The following is a 17,661-nucleotide window of genomic DNA, read 5'->3' as shown; positions in this document are numbered from 1 at the left end:
CCTTCCTGCACAGCAGTAGTTAGATGGTTGATGCTGTTACACATGTCCCCCACGTTGCATGGAAGAGTTGATAGGTTTTCCTGCATTAAACACATGTGTTTCACCTGCAGGCGCTGTACACTTAACATGGCCCTCTCCAGGCCATCATGCGAGGTGAAAGTGTCGCCTGTGCCAGATCTCAACAGTGTTGCTGTCCTTCTTCTCCGAGCTCGCATGTTCCCACGTCACAACTGTTCGTGTGGTCTAGATATGGGTGTAGCCACTGCTTTTGCTATTGTGGGCTCAGGTTGTCCCTCATCCTTACTTTCAAATGCTGGCAATGGGGCCACAGTGGTCCTGCATTTTTTTGGAGCTGATGCGGTGAGTGCTAGTAAGGCTGCAATGTCCTCTTCTGACTGAGACTCACTCTCTGGTGGTGCATGTCTATCACTGTCCTCAGACTCTTGGTCACGTACATCTGTGATATGGAACTGTGCTGATACAAGCAGCAAACCGAGATCTGGAGAGATTTGCCAAGACTTTCCTATCAATAAAAGACTCAATGGACGACCCGAGTAATCAACTTCTCCTAACCCCACCAGAAGACACTCTAAACACTCATGATGTCACAATCAGAGGCGCAATTAGAACCAGGAGCCATCATGCACCGGCGTCAACACTAGAGACTACCCAGGTAAAGTTAACGGGTCTACTAAGGCCTCTACCAGAGAACACGACCAGAAGAACTGAGAGGGCTACCTATCAAACAAACAAAGAACAAAATCAGCGCCTTAGAGAAGAATCGCCCCCAATCCTGAACCATGAGACCCCTCAAGTAGATCGTACACTGGCAGTAAGGGTAGCGCCACCTAACAACCAGGAGTGGGATGAGACTGAAGAGGCTGAGACAATGAGGGTAGCGCCACCCAACAACCAGGAATTGGATGAGACAGAAGACATCAGCCTTCCTACATCCCAATCCCTCGCCAGCACTTTACCAAATTCGTACACACCTACATCAACAAACGAACTCCCATCAACACAGGACTTATCTAACTATACCAACCTCTCTACACTTCACGCTAATACAACACCAGCGGCTCACAGACCCTCAACCTCTAACACGATCCTACCAACTCAGAACATAGCCAACACTAACGACACACCTAATGGAGATGGAATAGACAATCAAAAAGAGAAGATAAAGAAAATGGCAGTGCAACGTAGAACCGTGCCAAAAAGGAGAAGAGTTGAGCGGATGTACAGATCGGCCGCCCCAAAGAAACCCCACCAGATCAAGAAGGACTTTAATAGGCTTCAGAAACTTGTGAGCATGCTAACACAAGCCACGAGGAATACCGCACAGGCGATAGAAAAAATCGAAGAGAGGACGGCGAACATTCACGCCAAAGTCACAGATATCCAAAATCTTGTACATTCCTCACACAGAAAGAGCATCGAGATGAACATGCGATTAAAACAGAGAGACAACCGACCAGACAGAACGGAATCATTATCTAAAGAGGAAACGCTGGCCTTAATCCAAACATATGACCTATCGGACCACAAGGAGGAAGAGAGAATACAAACAGTCCCACTAGATGTTAACCGAATAGCGAGAAAAAACGAGAGAACATCCAACCCCCACAACTTACAGCACATACAGCTAACACCAAACGAAGCCGAAAATGTGAATGCTAGTAAAAAAGGAAAACATCTATCCTGTCTACTAATCAACTGCCGATCAGCGACCAAACATGCATCGGACGTAGCGGACCTCATCCTCAACAAGGACATCGACCTGGCAATCCTTACAGAAACTTGGCTTAAGGAATCCTCATCCCCAACCATGGATCTATTGATACCACCGCATTTCAACGTTCTGAGACTGGATAGACACGGAAAGCTAGGGGGAGGGATAGCCTGTATTCATCGATCTGACATAGAGGTTAAACAAATTCAGGCCGACCCACTTGAATCCTGTGAGTATCTTGGTCTTAACATAAGATCAACTAACAATCAATGGTGCAACCTGCATACTTTTTACCACCCACCAGGAGATAACACAAAGTTTATAGCAGAATTAATGGAGATCATAACAGCCAACTCTAACGACGCTGCCAATAACATATTCCTAGGCGACTTCAACCTGCATTGGGAGAACTGCAATGACAAACAGGTCAACATGCTTAAAGATTTCCTCACGGAACTAAACCTCACTCAAGCATGCACACTGCCCACACATTCCAAAGGAGGGACGTTAGACTGGATAATCTCAAGAAACAAAGTTGCAACAATCCACTCCATAACACCATGTGACTGGTCTGATCATCACGCTATAAATTTCATGATACCCGCAACGAGAAAAGGTAGGACCAGGCAACCTGTCAAGACCAAAAAATGGACTCGAGACACAAAAGAAGCGAATATGGAACTACTGGTCGAAAGCTGTGAAAGAGACTTAAAGCCACCCAACAACCTGGAAAAAGTTAACGATCTGACGGAACACTACATAACAACTGTCGAAAATATCGTTAATAACACCATGCCATTAAAATTGAAACGAATCTCAGAAAAGACCAAAAACCCGTGGTTTAACGAAGCACTAAATGAAGATAGACGCAAACTGAGAATGGCCGAAAGAAAATGGAGGCAACACCCATCATCTCCTGAACTGGAAGCCCTTAGAAAAACAAGGAAACAATATAATAAAAAGATCATCAACTCAAAAAAGGAATTTATAAGAGCAGAACTGGATAATGCCAAAAACAGGCCACGAAAACTATTTGAAATCCTAAAGGAGCAATCAAACAAACTAGCCAAAACAGTGCAAGAAAATTCAAAAACATCCCTAAGCTGTGATGATTTCTCCACATTTTTCACCGAAAAGGCCAAAGCACTCGAAATAGAGCTTAAAAACTCGGCGTTGAACCTTCCCAACGAACCCTGGTCTACTAACGATGCCAACTCTACAGCGGATTGCACTATAGCAAAAAACAAGGCGAGCTGGGAAAGATTCGAACTGTATGACCAACACACGATTGCCAAGACGCTCTCAGGAATCAAACCTAACAACCACCACCAAGACCCTCTGCCTGCAAAATGCGTAAAAGAAATCAATCACATCCTGATTCCAATATGGACCGAAATAATAAATGCGTCACTGTCACAAGGGATCCTTCCCGACTGCCTAAAAACTGGTCAAGTCGTTCCCATAATCAAAAAACCCACAGCAGATACTTCAGATCCAAATAACTTTCGCCCAGTGACCAACATCCCTCTACTGGCCAAGTTGACCGAGAAATGTGTGCAGAACCAATTGAGCCAACACATCAACAAATTCTCCTTGCTAGATGAATGCCAATCAGGATTCAGAGCAGGGCACAGCACTGAAACAGCGATTCTCCACATTACCGATGACGCACTACAGGCCCTTGACCAAAATCAAGCATGCCTACTGATTCTCCTTGACTTGTCATCGGCATTTGATACGGTAAATCATGAAGCATTACTGACCAGGCTACGGGACAGGATGGGAATTTCGGGAATAGTGCTGAAATGGTTCGAGTCCTTTTTACAGAACAGAACACAGCGCTTCCTGGTTAACCAATCAATCTCCCTTCCTTGCCCTACCACAATTGGAGTCCCCCAAGGATCGACATTATCCCCAGATCTGTTTAACCTATACGTCGAGCCACTCACAGAAATTCTACAAAAATCTCAAATATCCTATCACATGTATGCTGACGACACGCAAATTTACGTAAAGATCGGATCCATAAAAGAACTGGAATTAATGAATGAGACACTAAAAATGACACTTCAATGGTTAACGGCAAACCACCTGAAGTTGAATGCACATAAAACAGAGTTCCTACTAATCTCTCCACCAAAGAGAAATACAGAAATATTGGAATGGATGAAAGTCGTGACTGCGCTAAATTGCACCCCTACCCTTGTCAACTCAGCCAAATCTCTAGGAATCATCTTAGATGAGAATCTAGACATGAAAGCCCACATTAACTCAATGGCGAAAAGTGCCCGCTTTCACTTGAACTACCTAAGAAAATTGAAACCATTCCTCACAGAGTCAGACCTCAAATTGGCAATCCAATCCCTAGTTATCTCGAGAATTGAATATGGGTGCACTACCTTGGCTGGATTACCAAAAATGTCCACAGCACCACTGAAGGCCTGCCTTAACGCTGCAGCAAGACTTATCACCGGAACTAGGAAATATGACCATATATCCCCGCACCTGAAAGCATTAAACTGGCTACCATATGAAGCAAGAATCCAAATAAAGATAGCATGTATCACACATAAAGCATTACACGACAACACCCCAAGATATCTAGCAAAGAAAATCCAGCTGTCTAGTAGCAACCGACCATCTAGGAGTGCTGGGGAGCTGCTACTACGACCAGCCTTCTTCCGAAAGAAAAAAACCTATGACAGAGCGTTCTCAGGAGCGGCCCCCAGAATATGGAACTCACTCCCTCCGAACATCAGGAAGATCCAGAATCTGGTAACATCCAAACGGGAAGTGAAGAGCCTGCTGATGAATAGATTCATTACTTAGCAAAGATCACTAAACATGGATTTGCTATAATTCTGCCTAGTACAGATCAGGCACGCCATCATTACTTAGCGAAGATCACTAAACATGGATTTGCTATAATTCTGCCGTATTACAGATCTGGTCCGCCACCAAAATCGGAGGCACAGACAATTCTATAATGGAATACGTATCCCACGATACGGGAACAATCCAATGGCCAATAGGAATGGAGATTTGATTTGAACAGGAGAACAGCATCTCTCATGAACTTATACCGTGCTACCTCATACATGAACTTATACCGTGCTACCTCATATTTGTTATATATACATGTTTTGTTATTATTTAATCACAGCATATTTACTTAGGCTAACGTCACATGTGCTACGTATATATATGTCATCTACCTCACTGCGATTGCTTGCTAACTGCTTATACATATGTTAACCTTGTTTCCTTTTCTTATTTCATGTTAAGCGCTCTGATACCCACGGGTCTTGTTCGCGCTATACAAAACTCTATAATAAATAAATAAATAATAAATAAATAAACAGTGCATGATTAGTTGGCATTTAGGACATGTTTCCTGTTTTAGTACAGCGTTTTGTTCAATAAAGTTATTTTGAATTACAATGTGTGTGTGTGTGTGTGTAGACTGACTTCCCTGGTGCAATGGATTTGAACTCATCTTGTTTGTTAGACACCAGACTTCCCTTGTGCCTATGCTGACTACAAGTCCCATAATGCATTAGTGTGTCATAAGTAAAACATGCTTGCAATGTTCAACACTCCATCCATCATCCCCTTTGTTTTTAATAAGTAAAACATGGACAGGAATACTATATCCTGAACAAGCCTGATCTTATTTACAATGTTTGTTAGCTAAAACTGAAATGTGGTAATGAAGTTGCATGGATCTTACCTTGTGAGGTACTGGGTGATGCAGATGAATCCATTGTTGTGACTCAAACTACTGCCTACAGCTGCAGGGTAGACTCCACAAGGTCCTCCATGGCTGTGGGGGTGGCTTGGGTTGATGGGCCACCTCCAGTTCTTTTTGCTTCCGCAAGCCTATCCGCAGCCCTTTCTTTTGCACGACTGCGCAAATCTCCTATGCTGAGGTGAGCATCTCCCACTGCATTAATTTTAGTTTGCATTGCCAGCCACAGTTTTCTTTTTTTTGATTCAGGGACTTGCAGTGAAAGTTTCCCAAACAATTTGTCATGGCTCCTCACCACCTCTTCGATTAGTAACTCCAATTACTTCTCACTGAACTTCTTCTACCTTTTTTTCTCCTTCAGGGGTGAATGCTTAGCCATGCTGCTGTCTGCACCAGTTTCCAAAACACAAACCCTTCTTAATTGCAGTTCTCCAGTGTTCCTCCTCCTCACTCTCAGCACACAGGTAGCTGCATGGGTGTGGCCACTTCCTGGTTCTGACATCATCATGGTGAATAGTATTCTGCAAATTGCTATTTGCGACTCGCAAATAGCGAGTTCGCAATTTTTGTGAGTCACAATTTCATTCACGCAATTTGCAATTGCGATTTTTTACATGCATTGCTGTTTGTGACTGACAGATTGCAATTCAGTAAAATTTGCGAATTGCGAGTCTCAGAAGTATAGTTTAATGCATATGCCCCTATACCTCACCACTCTATGCCACTCAACTCTTTGACACTTTGATCCACTCAAGGACCCTCCATTCTGACAATCTACGTTACTCCAATTCAAGTCACTCTATACTACTCCACTTTATGCCATTCCACTTTAAGACACTCTACACCACTCTACTCCACCCTACAACACTGTACTCCAATCTATTCCACTCTACTATACTACACTCTACAACATTCTTCTCCACACCACTCTGTGACACTACACTCTACAACTCTCTCACTCCAATCTGTCACTCCACTCTACTTCACTTAATTCCACTCTATGCCCCTCCACTCTATGCCCATGCACTCTACTCCACAGTTTGCCAGTTTACTTGACTATTGCCACCTACTTCACTTCTCACTACTCTACTCCAATCAGCTCTACAACACTCAACTGTATGACACTGACTTTTAGCCATGATAAACAGCAGCCTTGCTGGTGTACAACCTGACCAAAACACATTGGCAAAGCCATTAGATCTTTCATAGGCGAGACCTACTGGCTTTGCCAATGCTTGTTTTTTTAAAATGCAGAGTATTCGGCGATTCCCCTGCAGCTGTCACTGGGTCCTCACTTTTGTTCACACTTCACTGCCTCACATTTCAGGGAAACTTGTGGGCAACTTTTATAGCAGTTGGCACTGGAACTTGTTTTACTCATTTTCTTGTGGCTCAAGCTGGCATTATTTGAATCAAATTTTCTGAAATGCAGTTAAACAAAATCAGTTGAAATATGTCTTTCTAAAGGCTCCAAAACTCCTTAAAATGACATTGAGTGAAGAGAGAGAAAGTCAGTGATGTGAGAAAGAAAGAAAGTTAATTTTTCTATGGAGGTGTGGCCCTCCAGCAACTGGCCACTTTGCCCATGCCTTAAAAGTCCTCTAACTTGTGGTCTACTACAGTGCCGAGAATCATTCCAGCTGTACTGTAGTATTTTTTCCACAATTTTAATAATGACAGGCTCGGATCAAAATAACATATTTGAGGCTTCTGTGATCTTGCTGCAAACAGCTGTTAAATTTCAGCCTACGTACAACCTTCTATCACCTACAACATAAAAGATGCTGGATTTCATCTGGCAGCTTCTTGACATGTACTGGGGGCTAGGTTCCAGCACACCAAGTGACTCATGTTATCTGCGTCTTGGCTGCTAGAGATGCCTCAAGCATTGTGCATGGTAAATAGTGCCAATGAAGTGCTTGAAAAGTGCTGACTGTCTTGCAGTGCACTCAAGTTGAACTCTTTCCAGCAGTACATTCATACAAATGTGGAAAGCTCTCATCTTCAGAGAAGCACACATTAAATAGTGCAATACACTCTAAAGAAGAAGATGAACATGATAAAAATAATATTCTCAGGGCCTAGGAAGGTGCTGTTTTATATAAATCTACCTTTGTTTCACAGCCAATCTGAATTAAAAACTTTGTGGGAGGATATCCCGATCAGAATTAGGTCTATGCTGTTTAGAAGCCGGGAGAACTAAGGGCAGTGCTGAAACTGCTGAAACACGTTTTAATAGAAATATTGTCCCTTCCCACAGTGGAGGGTATCCTATACTATTTACTGTTCAGGTATCGTGCTTTTTTCTCTTCCTCTCTGTCAGTGCTCTTCTTGTAGAAAGCCGGCACTCCCATGCTGAGGGCCAAATTCACAAATGTAAACTTAAACATTCATGTCAATTTACGATTTTTTGCAATTCAAAAAGGGATTTACAGTAGTATCTTTACGAGTGCAGTCTCTGCACATAAAAACATAGGTCTTTTTATTCACGGAGAAAAGATACTACTCGTAAATCCCTTTGTGAATAGCAAACAATCATACATTTAAGTGAAAGTGTGAGTTTTCCTTTGTGAATCAGACCCTTAGTGTATGGTGCATGGAGTGGAGGAGATCAAGAGACCTTTTTATCTATTATCTTCAGTGTCATAGTTGCCCAATAGCCTTTACAGTTTAACAAAGTTTACCACTTCATTTCAACCGGGTCCTTCGGTACATCCTTAAGGAATATGGTTGCTGCAGATATATTTGCTCTTTGTGGATGGACAGAGTTAGCATGGATATGTATGAGGTGCTTACTTTATGCAAACCGGTGTCTATTTTTGGACTCCTGCATGTGATTTGTAGATAAGATAGAGGTTGAAGATCAGCCTGCCAGGCTGGGATGTGAACTGGTATAAAACCGGGGAACATTACTGGGACATTTAGAAGTGAGTTAGGGGCTTTTACATCCCCTGACAAGAAACACCAAGCTCCATCATCTTCCTGCCAAAATCTGCAAATCATGGAAATATCACAGAGCAGTCTGTGTGAATAAGGTCCACGCCCCCTGAGAAATGGACTCAGCGATACACATTTGCAACTGGAAAAGTAGGATAAATACCAAGGAGACATTTCTCATTGACCTGTTCCAGCAGTCCCACACCTGGGGGGACAGAGAAAGAATGATGTGTTCCAGGGTTTGAATCTTTGACTGCCAACTCCTATGCCAGGATTCTGGGAACTGAATTTTCTTAGAAGGAGCTACATTGAGCAACCTTAAAGGATGGATCCCACTGACTGTTGAAGAGGGGTCCTGGAGGTTCACCTGTATGAAGTAAAGGCTGCCTAACAGTCGGTGACTGTGAGGAGCTGTGCTGGAGAGACCTGAAGTTGGCCTTCTGTAGCCCAGGAAAGGATCTATACTGCCAAGCATGTATAGAATTTGTGACCATGGTAGCTATTTAGTGCATCCTGGGTTGAGAAGACTTACTCCCAGAATCTGGGTTATGCATGAAGGGACTTTTACAATAGAACGCAAAATATATAATACATGTGCAATATTAACGCACAAACTTAAAATGAATGAAAAACAAGTTTAAAATGTGTAAAATTATAGTAGGTAGTTATATTTACCCGTACTATGCCTCAAATGTGTTCAAAGCAACATTGCTTAACAAGTAGTTTGACTAGATGTGATGAAACGTGGATAAAATATTACATTTTTAACTTTTCTATGATCATGTTGTTTTTTTTCAATGATTTGCACACAACATATTTCTATTGAACTCTGCAAAATGTTTCTACTTCTTCAAAGAAAGCTGTCAAATGCTTGCTTATGAGCTGTCAGTTTAGTAGAATTAGGAAGAATAACCAAGTATTAAATGCAGCACATAAACCGGACTTCACCTCTTTCAACATACTTGTTTTAATTCCAGAGGATGATGTTGTGCAAATGTTTTCTTTTCGTTACTGTAGAAGTTTAGATTTCAACATAGATCATTGTGAGAGAAATTTTAAATTTCATATTCCCGAAAATAGAACACTATTTGGGAAAGTAGTTTGAATCTGCAATGTGCTAACATGAGCATAGAGCTACAGTTTAATGTTAAAATCTAACACTGTAGTCTGAAGTCCATTGTATTGTGAGAAGAAGAGGAGTGACCCTATTCCTAGGAGAGCAACAAGGGCAGATTGGATGAATGGAGGAGACGATGCAACATTAACTGCAACATTGTTTCCGACTGTTTATATTAGTGTGTGTTCCTAAAATATGGTATTCCCCACCTTTTCACCAATTTCCCATTGCCAATTTCAGACCCATTATATCCGTTGACTTTATAACTTACAAATCCCCCTCTACCCCACCTTATTCTCCATTGCTCTAAGACTCTACTAAGTTTCTCAAACATCTCTTCAGGGGAAGTTCTTCTTGATCGATTGTAGATGTTTTAAATTACCGATGATGTTTATGGTTGATATCTCACCCTCTCAAGCTTGAACTCTTTGTGGGCTCTAGCTGACACCTTTTTGCACGTTTCTTAGAATAGGGATTCTTTCATTTATAGAACATGCTTAATGCATTTATTATGAACTTCTGATAAATCAATTTTATTATCTATTTCTGTTAATGAATGATTCATGGAAACTAATGCATACAACTTATGACTTCGAATGAAGATGATTTATTAAATACATTGTAAACGCCTTCAAAACTGACACCTACCTCTTGTTATGGACTGAGCTTAGAATAGCGATTGTGATTATCATTTCTGTGATACTTTGCTCCTGATCTTTTCTAAAACAACAACAAAGGTCCGGGCCACCTCGAGAGACCCAACTAGGGATCAGCCTTGTGTGAGATGGTAAACCGTATTTAAAATTGATTCCCACTCCAGAAAAAGTTGGTAGCAGAGGAATGGTTGATGTTCTGAGAGGAGGAGCATTAAATATTTGCACAAGTTAGATTAATGCCCAAGTCCAAAAGCGCAATGTCCAGAACTTGAATACTGTCAAGATGTGATTTTGAAGGTAATTATTGTGGTGTTTTATTGGAGAGACCTTTGGAGTATGTGTGCTGCATGACTTAGTAATGTTTATGTGTTTATTGGGAATAAGTTGATGAAGTTATCAGGCTTGACGTAGCCTAAGATTGATATTGAGATGTCTATAGAAACTAATGCATGTTGAGAAAACTGTGAAATACACTTAATTGATTTTGAGAAAGGTGAAGAATACACTTTATGGTTTTCATGTCTTCTAAGATTTTGTGGTGTAGATCGTGAGGTACTGTTGACTACACTATTGAGATAGGGACTTCAATGGAATTGTTGTGAATGTTCTTATAATGATGAGTGTTAGCAGAACCTAAGTGTGCACAGAATGAAGCCACATTGATTAGTGTGATTTCTCGTTGGTCTAGATTTCACTTGCGATTGTGAAAATCGTTTTTTGAGAGGAAAAGTTGGAAGGTGTAAAAACATTATATTTCTATGGTTGAGTTGCCTTTTTGTTTTTTTAGTGAAGCAAAGATTTGTTTGTTTACATTACAGTTGTTTAAAGTTATAGAATTGTGTGTTCTGAAAAGCAAGGTTCTTTCAAAAGATATTGATTGGTTAAAGATTAAAAGAACTTTGTAAGATCCAAAAGAATCAGTGCGTGATTACTATGAGTGGTTGGAGGATATGTGTTTCACAGGGTAGAGGTGTTCCGGTTGATCAAAGACTTCACTTGCATCTTGTTAACAGCACCTGGACATCTTGGATGGGAGGTCTGATTGCCAAGTGGTATCAAATCCAGTTTCTGGGCCCTTATAACCGTGTGGTTGGTGCTGCAACTCAAGAAAAACAACCCTAACACCATCTGGAATGTTGCTGCCTGCACCGGAGCCGAGGGCATTGCTCGTAAAGAGCTGTAGGCACTGCCCACTTTCACTACAGCCCTGTTGATGCCGATGGCAGCAACTTATTGAGTCCAACTCCATCATCGAGGTCGCTGCCTGCATCAGAGCCAATGACACCACTCATGAAGAGCATGATGCACCACCCGACTCACGCCACTCCCCTGACCTCCCTGATGATAGCTCTCCGCACTGATGCCGCTCTGCTGCCTGCACCACAGCCAAGGGCCCCACTCATGAAGAGCACGACACACTGCCCCACCTTACACCTGTTGATGCTAAGGCCTCATCTGCAACACAGAGGAGTCTATAACCGACGTGTGTGACCTTCTGAATTCATCAACACCGACGTATCGCCGCTGAATCCTCATCAACTCCCCTTAAACAGTAAGGAACGGACACCTTCCCTCCCCTGTGGCAGTAAGGAACTGATGCAGCACTGGCCTAGCAATGCCTCACCTCATTGACAATGTGCAAAGTCTTTCCTTTCCTCATTCTCTAAGGTACTCTAACCAGGGGTCTGTGTGACTCCTCAACCGGCTCACACTTCCTTATGGTCTGTGCTGAACTGTTGGATTAGTACCTGTCACAAAGTCAATATAACCCCAGTTGGAACTATTGATTTTAATGATCTGTATTGTTAAGTGAGCTTTGCAAAAGAGATATCTTGATTTGTAATGTTGGATTTTTGTCATTTTGGTCTTGTTTTAGTCAGATAAATATTGTCTGTTTTTCTAAACTGGTGTGAATTACTTTTGTGGTGTTTTCCCTGTGTTACTGTGTGTGTAAGAAATACTTCACACATTGCCTCTGGGATAAGCCAGACTGCTCATGCTAAGATATTTAAGGGTTGAGCAGAGGAAATCTTAACTATGTGACTCCCTTACCCTGACTAGAGTGAAGGTCCATACTTGGACAGGGTGCAAACCATTGCCAACTAGAGACCCCATTGTTAAAAATAGCATTATTTCCAGTGAGAACAATTGAAGAGTAATTCCTGATTTGAAAGAGACAGTTAACCCAGAAGTATTTGATTTTACAGGAAAGGTTAGAGGACTGATTAAAGGTGTAGAACCTGTCAGTTTCACAGTGAAGCCAAAAGTAGTGTATCCAAGAACACCACCATACAATTTGACTCCATAAACGATTACAGGTATAATGCCCGTAATTGAAGACATGTTGAATAAATGGATTTTAAAAGAGCTTGTTGGAAGTTTCAGCAACTCTCCGATCATGTGTTTGCAGAAACCTAATGGTAAATATTGGATTGTGCTGGACCATTCTTTATCAGATTCTATGCATTTCAGAATGGTTAAACGTCGTGGGCCGCTGTCAGGCTATCTTCTCCTATTTGCCTTCATTTTTCAACAGAGGGTTTTGGCATGGTGCCGAGTTCCACAATGTTATACAGAGAGTATTTCCATTCTCAACCAGATCTTGAAAAACTACAGATGTTCTACACTTTAGTTTTTGTGCAGTGCATTGATGACATACTTGTGGCATCAGAGACATGAGAAGTTTGCAAACAAGATACAATTGCATTATTGAATCACCTGGCTGAGAAAGGACACACAGGGGCATATTTACAAGGACCTTGCTCCCCTTCTGCATCATTCTTTTTGACATACCGGCTGCACTTTCTTTGATCCATATTTACAAGGGGATGCATCTAGGCAGGTGCATCACTTTTCATTGGCCTGCGTTGATTTTTACCTTTGTCTGAATCAGCTGTGTCACCTTAAAATTGATATATGCAAGGTAGGCGTTCCCACGTAAAATCCCACGTAAAACTGATGAAGTGGTATTTAAGACTTTTTGAAAAAGTGATGTATAATCAGGAAGCTGGGAGCTGCGCTTGCAATGCTTCTAAATTTGAACGCCTCTAAAAACCAGGCATAGGGATGGTGCATAGGCTGTGGCATTGGAATATGGCCAGTTGAATTCACTTCCAACAATCTAATCTGCAAGGAATTAACGTCCCCTCAACAGTTAAGTGTACACATATGGCAGGAATCACATTAAATGTCACATTACACAACATTAATGGCTTGTATCCACACATATAGTACTCTCACACAATATGCCACATATACGTAGGCATTGTGGTACATAACGACGTCTATTTATATAAAAGACATACAGGACCATTGTAAAAGAGTCCAAGGTGAGTTTTACATCTAGTCCCCATAAAGTAGGCTACTTCCGTCAGTTAATACTGATGCATTGCCTCTGTTTTTTTTTATTCATTACTGCAGTTGTGTCAGTCTTATGTCCAACTATAGCAATGCACAACTTTTAGGCCTGATGCCTTGTGGCATTCTGCCCGCAGACCCGTCAGTATTTTTGAATCATCCTGTCTCCATGAAGCCCCATATTGTAAATACTGCGCATCCATGGTGTTGTAATGATGTTTGCTGCAGGTGCAAGTAAATTTGATGCATCAATGCGTTACCGCAGCAATGCGTCATTTCTTGTAAATAAGGCCAAAGTGTCTCCGGGTAAACTGCAATACTGTCAGAAAGAAGTCCAATATCGGGAGCATATCATTGAAAAAGGAGCTTGGAAGGTGTCCCCAGAAAGAGTGGAGGCAATTCTGCAGATTATTCCACCCCAAATACAGAGAGAAGTCAGAGTGTTTTTGGGAATGGTTGGCTACTGCAGGCAGTGGATACCTAACTTTTTCACAGTGGCTATGCCTTTACTGAGGTTGACACACCAATATCTGACTGACCCACTTCCATGGGGCAACGATTGCTTGAAAGCTTTCCTAGAGCTCTGGGAATGCCAGATTACAGTTAGATTTTTACATTGTTTTGCAGTGTGAGAGAGGCTGCGTTCGCTTAGTGCTTACTCAAATGCAAGAAGACCTGTGGTTTATTCTTTTACTACCCATGACCCTGTAGCAGCAGGACAGCCCGGCTGTGTTAAAGCGGTCACAGTCTTTGGTGTCATATTGAGAGGAGTGAGATCATAGTGATGGGACATCCTTTCACGGTAATGGTTCCTCACTTCGTTAAGATATTACTCAACAGAATGAAAGCCCAGTACATGACTGACAATAGGCTCACTAAGTATGAGCAGCAAATCCTGGCATCGGAGAACGTGATTTTAAGGTGATGCCAAATTCGGAATCCCTCAACACTTCTACCCATCAACCAAATTGTGATGAAGTTAAACATGATTCTGTAGATGGCACAGACTTATGCACCAACCTGTCAACATTGAAAATGAACGCCTGATTGAGTTTGATTTTGTAATATTTGTTGATGGCTCATGTTTGAGAAATAATGAAAGCACCCTGAGAGCAGCTTACGCTGTATGTACAATTAATAATGTGGAAGCTTCAAGGGTCCGAGGTGTTACCTCAGCACAAGTTGCAGAATTAAGTGCCCTTACCAGAGCATGCAGGTTAACAGCACAATTGAGAGTGACTATATTTAGAGATAATCAGTATGGCTATGGTGTTTTCCATATTTTAGACAGTTATGGTCACAAAAATCTTTTCATGACCTCATCTGGCATTCCCATCCGAAACCGGGAACATGTAAAAAATGTGCTCACAGCACCAGTTACCAACAGAGTTTGCAGTGGTTAAATGTACAGCTCACCAAAGTGGCAATGTTTTTTTTTTTTAACAAACTTTATTGAGCACCACAGAGTGAGTTCAGATTTGTCATGACAAGTACAGCATGGAATTTTCTGTGTTTTTTTAATCGTATACACAAATTTCCTTTATGCACTTTTAAAGAAAAGTGCAAGCATATGCCAAACTAGGAGAGGATAGTCTCAAGGCAAAAAAAAAATGGGTGCACATACAGAATATACAATATTGTGCAGTTCAATGAGTAATATATAACTAAACAACCCCATTAACATATAACCCCTCTCCCACCACCCTCCCTCCTGGCCTGTCGTTTCTTGTATAGTAATCTACCTTTCATTAATTGCGATTCGCAATTTGCGAGTCGCAATTAAGGAATGTTTAGAAATCTCTATTTTTTAAGCAATTTCTAGATGCATGCTTTTTGCTATTCGTTATTAGCGAATCCTTATTTTTCGCTAATAAGGAATTGCAAAAAGTATTGTTGATGCATGTGCCAGCTAGTGCTTTAAAAAACCTTGGCCACTATAGGTGTGGTAGGGTATACTCAGACATGAGTCCCTTTCTCACTGCACCATCAGGATTCAAGCAAGCCGGGCCGAAGACGGCTGAAATGCCAGAAACCGGTCCCCGGTAGCTTGTCTCCTTTCTGGTGAAGAATTGGCTTGGTAGTTTAGTCTGCCCTGTTCCCATGATGCACTGGGCCAGGGACAGACTGATTTGCATATAGCCAGGTTCTGAGCTGGGATGGTGCAGTGAGATAGATAACGGTGATGGATCAAGCCCTGATCTTTGGACTGGGTAAGAGTGGTCTGCTCAATTCAGACACTCTGTTTATCACCACCCCCTTTTCTGAATCGTTTTTGGCCACTATAGGTGTGGCAGGGTATACTCAGACATGAGTCCCTTTCTCACTGCACCATCAGGATTCAAGCAAGCCGGGCCGAAGACGGCTGAAATGCCAGAAACCGGCCCCCGGTAGCTTGTCTCCTTTCTGGTGAAGAATTGGCTTGGTAGTTTAGTCTGCCCTGTTCCCATGATGCACTGGGCCAGTTACAGACTGATTTGCATATAGCCAGGTTCTGAGCTGGGATGGTGCAGTGAGATAAATAACGGTGATGGATCAAGCCCTGATCTTTGGACTGGGTAAGAGTGGTCTGCTCAATTCAGACACTCTGTTTATCACCACCCCCTTTTCTGAATCGTTTTTGGCCACTATAGGTGTGGCAGGGTATACTCAGACATGAGTCCCTTTCTCACTGCACCATCAGGATTCAAGCAAGCCGGGCCGAAGACGGCTGAAATGCCAGAAACCGGTCCCCGGTAGCTTGTCTCCTTTCTGGTGAAGAATTGGCTTGGTAGTTTAGTCTGCCCTGTTCCCATGATGCACTGGGCCAGGGACAGACTGATTTGCATATAGCCAGGTTCTGAGCTGGGATGGTGCAGTGAGATAAATAACGGTTATGGATCAAGCCCTGATCTTTGGACTGGGTAAGAGTGGTCTGCTCAATTCAGACACTCTGTTTATCACCACCCCCTTTTCTGAATCGTTTTTGGCCACTATAGGTGTGGCAGGGTATACTCAGACATGAGTCCCTTTCTCACTGCACCATCAGGATTCAAGCAAGCCGGGCCGAAGACGGCTGAAATGCCAGAAACCGGCCCCCGGTAGCTTGTCTCCTTTCTGGTGAAGAATTGGCTTGGTAGTTTAGTCTGCCCTGTTCCCATGATGCACTGGGCCAGTTACAGACTGATTTGCATATAGCCAGGTTCTGAGCTGGGATGGTGCAGTGAGATAAATAACGGTGATGGATCAAGCCCTGATCTTTGGACTGGGTAAGAGTGGTCTGCTCAATTCAGACACTCTGTTTATCACCACCCCCTTTTCTGAATCGTTTTTGGCCACTATAGGTGTGGCAGGGTATACTCAGACATGAGTCCCTTTCTCACTGCACCATCAGGATTCAAGCAAGCCGGGCCAAAGACGGCTGAAATGCCAGAAACCGGCCCCCGGTAGCTTGTCTCCTTTCTGGTGAAGAATTGGCTTGGTAGTTTAGTCTGCCCTGTTCCCATGATGCACTGGGCCAGTTACAGACTGATTTGCATATAGCCAGGTTCTGAGCTGGGATGGTGCAGTGAGATAAATAACGGTGATGGATCAAGCCCTGATCTTTGGACTGGGTAAGAGTGGTCTGCTCAATTCAGACACTCTGTTTATCACCACCCCCTTTTCTGAATCGTTTTTGGCCACTATAGGTGTGGCAGGGTATACTCATACATGAGTCCCTTTCTCACTGCACCATCAGGATTCAAGCAAGCCGGGCCGAAGACGGCTGAAATGCCAGAAACCGGTCCCCGGTAGCTTGTCTCCTTTCTGGTGAAGAATTGGCTTGGTAGTTTAGTCTGCCCTGTTCCCATGATGCACTGGGCCAGGGACAGACTGATTTGCATATAGCCAGGTTCTGAGCTGGGATGGTGCAGTGAGATAAATAACGGTTATGGATCAAGCCCTGATCTTTGGACTGGGTAAGAGTGGTCTGCTCAATTCAGACACTCTGTTTATCACCACCCCCTTTTCTGAATCGTTTTTGGCCACTATAGGTGTGGCAGGGTATACTCAGACATGAGTCCCTTTCTCACTGCACCATCAGGATTCAAGCAAGCCGGGCCGAAGACGGCTGAAATGCCAGAAACCGGTCCCCGGT

The sequence above is a fragment of the Lissotriton vulgaris genome, chromosome 2_1 (assembly GCF_964263255.1).
Source record: "Lissotriton vulgaris chromosome 2_1, aLisVul1.2, whole genome shotgun sequence".
Classification (NCBI taxonomy): domain Eukaryota; kingdom Metazoa; phylum Chordata; class Amphibia; order Caudata; family Salamandridae; genus Lissotriton; species Lissotriton vulgaris.
Note: the sequence above shows the minus strand (reverse complement) of the source record.